Consider the following 6,243-nt stretch of genomic DNA (forward strand, 5'->3'; position numbering starts at 1 on the left):
GCAGCTGTAGAATTTTTTGAGGATCTGAGGACCCATGCCAAATCTTTTCAGTCTCCTGAGGGGGAATAGGCTTTGTCCTGCCCTCTTCACGACTGTCTTGGTGTGTTTGGACCATGATAGTTCGTTGGTGATGTGGACACCAAGGAACTCGAAGCTCTCAACCTGTTCCACTACAGCCCGGTCGATGAGAATGGGGGCGTGCTCAGTCCTCTTTTTTTTCCTGTAGTCCACAATCATCTCCTTTGTCTTGGTCACGTTGAGGGAGAGGTTGTTGTCCTGGCACCACACGGCCAGGTCTCTGACCTCCTCCCTATAGGCTGTCTCATCGTTGTCGGTGATCAGGCCTACCACTGTTGTGTCGTCGGCAAACTTAATGATGGTGTTGGAGTCGTGCCTGGCCATGCAGTCATGGGTGAACAGAGAGTACAGGAGGGGACTGAGCACGCACCCCTGAGGGGCCCACGTGTTGAGGATCAGTGTGGCAGATGTGTTGTTACCTACCCTTACCACCTGGGGGTGGCCCGTCAGGAAGTCCATGATCCAGTTGCAGAGGGAGGTGTTTAGTCCCAGGATCCTTAGCTTAGTGATGAGCTTAGAGGGCACTATGGTGTTGAATGCTGAGCTGTAGTCAATGAATAGCATTCTCACGTAGGTGTTCCTCTTGTCCAGGTGGGAAAGGGCAGTGTGGAGTGCAATAGAGATTGCATCATCTGTGGATCTGTTGGGGCGGTATGCAAATTGGAGTGGGTCTAGGGTTTCTGGGATAATGCTGTTGATGTGAGCCATGACCAGCCTTTCAAAGCACTTCATGGCTACAGACGTCAGTGCTACGGGTCGGTAGTCATTTAGGCAGGTTATCTTAGAGTCCTTGGGCACGGGGACTATGGTGGTCTGCTTGAAACATGTTGGTATTACAGACTCAGTCAGGGACATGTTGAAAATGTCAGTGAAGACACTTGCCAGTTGGTCAGCACATGCTCGGAGTACACATCCTGGTAATCCGTCTGGCCCTGCGGCCTTGTGAATGTTGACCTGCTTAAAAGTCTTACTCACATCGGCTACGGAGAGCGTGATCACATAGTCATCCGGAACAGCTGGTGCTCTCATGCATGCTTCAGTGTTGCTTGCCTCGAAGCGAGCATAGAAGTGGTTTAGCTCGTCTGGTAGGCTTGTGTCACTGGGCAGCTTGCGGCTGTGCTTCCCTTTGTAGTCTGTAATAGTTTTCAAGCCCTGCCACATCCGACGAGCGTCAGAGCCAGTGTAGTACGATTCAATCTTAGTCCTGTATTGACTCTTTGCCTGTTTGATGGTTCGTCGGAGGGCATAGCGTGATTTCTTATAAGCGTCCGGGTTAGAGTCCCGTTCCTTGAAAGCGGCAGCTCTACCCTTTAGCTCAGTGCGGATGTTTCCTGTAATCCATGGCTTCTGGTTGGGGTATGTACGTACGGTCACTGTGGGGACGACATCATCGATGCACTTATTGATGAAGCCAGTGACTGATGTGGTGTACTCCTCAATGCTGTCTGAAGAATCCCGGAACATGTTCCAGTCTGTGCTAGCAAAACAGTCCTGTAGCTTAGCATCTGCGTCATCTGACCACTTTTTTATTAACCGAGTCACTGGTGCTTCCTGCTTTAGTTTTTGCTTATAAGCAGGAATCAGGAGGATAGAGTTATGGTCAGATTTGCCAAATGGAGGGCGAGGGAGAGCTTTGTATGCGTATCTGTGTGTGGAGTAAAGGTGGTCTACAGTTTTTTTTCCTCTGGTTGCACATTTAACATGCTGGTAGAAATTAGGTAGAACGGATTTAAGTTTCCCTGCATTAAAGTCCCCGGCCACTAGGAGCGCTGCATCTGGATGAGCGTTTTCCTGTTGATTTATGGCCTTGTACAACTCATTCAGTGCAATCTTAATGCCAGCATTGGTTTGTGGTGGTAAATAGACAGCTATGAAAAATATAGATGAAAACTCTCTTGGTAAATAGTGTGGTCTACAGCTTATCATAAGATACTCTACCTCAGGCGAGCAAAACCTTGAGACTTAGTATTTGATTTTGTGCACCAGCTGTTGTTTACAAATATACACAGACCGCCACCACTTGTCTTACCGGAGTCAGCCGTTCTATCCTGCCGATGTAGCGTATAGCCCGCTAGCTGTATGTTGTCCATGTCGTCGTTCAGCCACGACTCGGTGAAACATAAGATATTACAGTTTTTAATGTCCCGTTGGTAGGATAACCGTAATCTTAGGTCATCCAATTTGTTATCCAATGATTGAAGATTGGCTAATAGGATTGATGGAAGAGGCAGTTTACTCGCTTGCCGTCGGATCCTTACAAGGCACCCCGATCTACGTCCACGATATCTCCGTCTCTTCCTCACGCGAATGACGGGGATTTGGGCCTTGTCGGGTGTCTGTATGATATCCTTCGCGGCCGCCTCGTTGAAGAAAAAATCTTTGTCCAATACGAGGTGAGTAATCGCTGTCCTGATATCCAGAAGCTCTTTTTGGTTATAAGAGACGATGTCAGAAACATTATGTACAAATTAAATTATAAATAACGCGGAAAAACACACATAATAGTACAAATGGTTAGAGGGCTGTAAAACGGCAGCCATCTTCTCCGGTGCTGTTCTGTTTATTATAGTGTTCTTTGGATGCAACTCAGCATTCTTTGTCCTCCAAACACGACGAGTTGAGTTTTTACCAAAAAGTTCTATTTTGGTTTCATCTGACCATATGACATTCTCCCAATCCTCTTCTGGATCATCCAAATGCACTCTAGCAAACTTCAGATGGGCCTGGACATGTACTGGCTTAAGCAGGGGGACACGTCTGGCACTGCAGGATTTGAGTCCCTGGCGGCGTAGTGTGTTACTGATGGTAGGCTTTGTTACTTTGGTCCCAGCTCTCTGCAGGTCATTCACTAGGTCCCACCGTGTGGTTCTGGGATTTTTGCTCACCGTTCTTGTGATCATTTTGACCCCACGGGGTGAGATCTTGCGTGTAGCCCCAGATCGAGGAAGATTATCAGTGGTCTTGTATGTCTTCCATTTCCTAATAATTGCTCCCACAGTTGATTTCTTCAAACCAAGCTGCTTACCTATTGCAGATTCAGTCTTCCCAGCCTGGTGCAGGTCTACAATTTTGTTTCTGGTGTCCTTTGACAGCTCTTTGGTCTTGGCCATAGTGGAGTTTGGAGTGTGACTGTTTGAGGTTGTGGACAGGTGTATTTTATATTGATAACAAGTTCAAACAGGTGCCATTAATACAGGTAACGAGTGGAGGACAGAGGAGCCTCTTAAAGAAGAAGTTACAGGTCTGTGAGAGCCAGAAATCTTGCTTGTTTGTAGGTGACCAAATACTTATTTTCCACCATAATTTGCAAATACATTTTTTTACATTTTACATTTTACGTCATTTAGCAGACGCTCTTATCCAGAGCGACTTACATTATTTTTTTATATATTTTTTTTCATACCCCCTGTGGGAATCGAACCCACAACCCTGGCGTTGCAAACACCATGCTCTTTCAACTGAGCTACATCCCTGCCGGCCATTCCCTCCCCTACCCTGGACGACGCTGGGCCAATTGCGCGCCGCCCCATGGGTCTCCCGGTCATGGCCGGCTACGACAGAGCCTGGATTCGAACCAGGATCTCTAGTGGCACAGCTAGCACTGCGATGCAGTGCCTTAGACCACTGCGCCACTCAGGAGACAAATTCATAAAAAATCCTACAATGTGATTTTCTGGATTTTCTTTTCTCAATTTGTCTGTCATAGTTGACGTGTACCTATGATGAAAATTACAGGCCTCTCTCATCTTTTTAAGTGGGAGAACTTGCATAATTGGTGGCTGACTAAATACTTTTTTTCCCCACTGTATGCTATCTTTTGGTATACACACTGTCAGTCAATTTCTCCAATGCAATGGTAGTCACTGCTAGACTGGTAGCTACTTTCAGCAGAGTAAACATGTTTGTTTGTTTGTTCTATCTTTGACTGACGTTAGCTAACGTAAGCTAGCTTATGTTACCAAATAAAGAGTATCTCAATTTCGTAGCCATCCCTTGTCTGGAAAACACTCCGTTAGTAAAAATAGAATTGTCGATATAGCTAACTCACTCTGTTTGTGTGTTGGTAGCAATGATGAATGTGTATACATCGTTTATGGTTGGTTAGTTGGTTCTCAGTCAGTCTCAGCTGGCTAGCAATCTTGCTGCCAATTTAGTGACGGTAGTTAGCTAACATCAAGCTGACAATATTGAAATGTCCATGTTAGGTATGCTTAGCTAGCCAGTCTAATAGAGATCAATACAATTAGTGGGATGGTTAAATGTTGTATTTTGTTGTAGGTGGTACAGAATCTGATTTCACCAAATGCGCTTCCAACCCTTAGCGCTGCACAAGGTGAAGGTAAGTTGGCCAAAATATTTACAAGCTGACGGCTAAGATAGTTCAATTTACAGTAAGCATGGCATAAACATGAATTGGGTAGTGTTTGTGTTATGTGGTTACAGGTGGTTAGAGGTAGCCTGAGGACCACAGACTGTGTAATCAATTTAGTCTACCCCTATTCTCTTTTTACCTTTTCTTTTTGTAAAACTCAGGTTATCTTGCGTCATTCCACAGTGCCCTGCTGAAAAATACCCCAAAGCGGAGACATTTTGGGTACACAAGCATGAGGGAGCGGACACACCTTGCGGTTATGGAGCACAACAAGATTGTGTGACAGAAACCAGCAAGGGACACTGAAAGGTATAAAATCAAGACTACAACAGTGATGACACAACCACCTCATTATTCTCTGCAGATTCTCAAAACACAATACAAAGACATGTCTACAAAATTCCCTTGCAAAGGGCTACTATTGACAAGAATGATCTGTCAAAGTCAATGGGCTGGGAGAGGTTTACAGACAGTACCTTGAGATGAGGAAGGGGCTTTTGGTTGTGCAGGGTTCTGCTTAGACAGTAAATGTATTGTTGTGTATGAGAACGATTGAGGTGCCATTTCTTCTCAATCTCCCATACACAGCAATTCATACTGTAAGAACTGCCTAACTAAGACTTTTCACACATTCTTTAGCCCCCCCAGGCCATTCACTTTGTTGACTGATCTTTCCTCTCAAAAGCAGCACGCAATGTCCCTTCATTGTCCCTAAACAATCCGCTAGCCAGTCCCATTCGGTTGATACCTTTACCAACAAAGGCGTGTTGCCCTACGTCTCTTCCACAAAACGTGTAAAATGCTAAGACCACAACCATGTCTTTCCAGGAGATGTGCAGTACCAGCAAATATTCTGCAAGAGGACCAAACAGCTGGTGGTTAAGAAGCCCTACACCACTTTTGGCAGAGTCTTATCCAGCTGGCTGTTCACCGCAGACAGGACAAGCCTATCGCCATAAGCACAAAGAGTCACAGCTTCCCCAGCCCACCATTGCCAGTGTACCGAAGCCGGATAAAGGACTATGGCTGAGTTTACACAGGCAGCCCGATTCTGTTATTTTTTCCACAAATTTGGTCTTTTGACCAATCAGATCAGTTCTGAAAAAGATCTGATGTGATTAAGACGAATTAATGGAAAAAATATCAGAATTGGGCTGCCTGTGTAAACTCAGCTAATTATTAGAATCAGGTGTGCTAGATTAGGGTTGCAGTGAACCTACAGGACAGTAGCTCTCCAGGAACAGGGTTGGAGAGCACTGATGTAGAACCACCATAAAATAAATATGGATATTTTCTATACATTTTCGAAATTTGTCTGCCTTTATGGATTGACCGAATATATTTATATAAGCTGCACAGGGCTCTGTAGCATCAAACATATGCTAGACATTCAGATAACCAAAAACGGTTTGTTTATTTGTCAAAATCTAAAATACAGGAGAGTGTACACTATTTAATGCTAACTAAAGATAACTGGGTATTCAACAACAATGTTATATGGTAAAAGTAATTTAAAAAATTAGTATGAACAGTGTAGTACAGTTCAGTGTGTCTGAGTGCACATTTTTATTTTATTTTAATAAGAGAGCATTTTCTAAATTCAAACTGACCCCCTACAACTGGACACAGACATTTTATGAGACTCCTGTTTCCTTGAATCGAGGACGCCATCGCTAAGGTTGGTCAAAGATGATCTGTGCTACACCAAACAGTACCTATCCTGTAACTCCTAGTAATGGATACCAAAAATCTTTGGTTAAATCACATTATCTGATGTAACAATCTGTAGCTAA

Source organism: Coregonus clupeaformis, chromosome 13 (assembly GCF_020615455.1).
Source record: "Coregonus clupeaformis isolate EN_2021a chromosome 13, ASM2061545v1, whole genome shotgun sequence".
Taxonomy (NCBI): Eukaryota; Metazoa; Chordata; class Actinopteri; order Salmoniformes; family Salmonidae; genus Coregonus; species Coregonus clupeaformis.